Below are 1,257 nucleotides of genomic sequence, written 5' to 3'. Positions count from 1 at the left end.
GTGGCATTGCCACTTGATCAAACATTCCAATAAGTATGCTGGGAATTTCAGTCATTAATTTTCAACAGCTTAGGAAAATGAAATAAACTATTAGAAAAAAATTAAATCTCAAACTTTTTTAAAAATTCAATGGAACTTAACATGTTTGAGCAGCAAAAACACGAGAATTCTTCAATTTAATTGAATATCCAATCAAAACATATTCAGTATCAAATCACGTTGAATTTTCATTTAATTGAAAATTCGGGGGAGAATTAACTTGAATTTTCCTGACTTCTACTTCCATAAGATGATAAATCCATTCAACCAATTAAAAAAGTTGAGTTTCATGACACATGAAAGGCTTAATCTCCCACAAAAGCGCCGATTTTCCTCAATAAAAAATCTTCGAAATGAAATTCAGTAGCTTCGCTAATGATTTTCATTTGGACGTTCAATTCTATTCAGTCCTTAAGTGAGTTTTCGAGAAATATCTCTGGATCTGAGGGAGATAACAAAATTTTTGTCACGACCTTTTTTACAGAGCGAATTGAGGGCTTCAAAAAAGGTCATAACAAAACTTTTGCCATCCCCCTCTGATTTCAAGATAATCGTTGAAACCTCGCCAATAGTGAAGATCTACTTAAACCGTTTTACCGTTTCGCTACTAAATTAAAAAAATTGTCATGCACATTAACTCAGAATGGAATGAACAAAATGATTGATCTAGAGAGACGAATTCAACCTGAAAATCACTGAATTCACCTCAACAATATTCGTTAAACTATCATGTCGATAAGCCATCAACAATTTACCGTCAGAACTATTTTCCGCACTGTTGATTGAATTCTCGCGACAGGATATTGCATTCGCTAATCAATTTATCACAAAGCAAAAACTCCCGAGAAACCCACGATTATATATAATCTCGATAATTGTAATAACAGTTGTGTCACGATAACGATCATTCCGGGGTAATGCCAGTGTATGAAGTGTGAACATGACAGTAACAAGTTGCCGCGTAATTGCATTATCTCCGGAGTAAATCCATCTCAACTTCGCGATCCACGCCTGATCAGCAATAACAGTTCTCTTATGCGTTAACTGACAATGCGGCGAGCCGCACAGATAACTGATAAGACAAAGGTGCTGCTCTGAGTGAAAAGGAATATCAGGGTAACCGAAGGGTGAGAGCCATTCAGCGGAATTTAAATTAAAACTACTGACTTAACGCAAAATCCATAAAGTTCTATTCAGCGAATAGGGGGGCGGGGGGGG

The sequence above is a fragment of the Diachasma alloeum genome, unplaced genomic scaffold (genome assembly GCF_001412515.2).
Source record: "Diachasma alloeum isolate Michigan unplaced genomic scaffold, Dall2.0 Dall_scaffold_00200, whole genome shotgun sequence".
NCBI classification, from domain to species: domain Eukaryota; kingdom Metazoa; phylum Arthropoda; class Insecta; order Hymenoptera; family Braconidae; genus Diachasma; species Diachasma alloeum.
Note: the sequence above shows the minus strand (reverse complement) of the source record.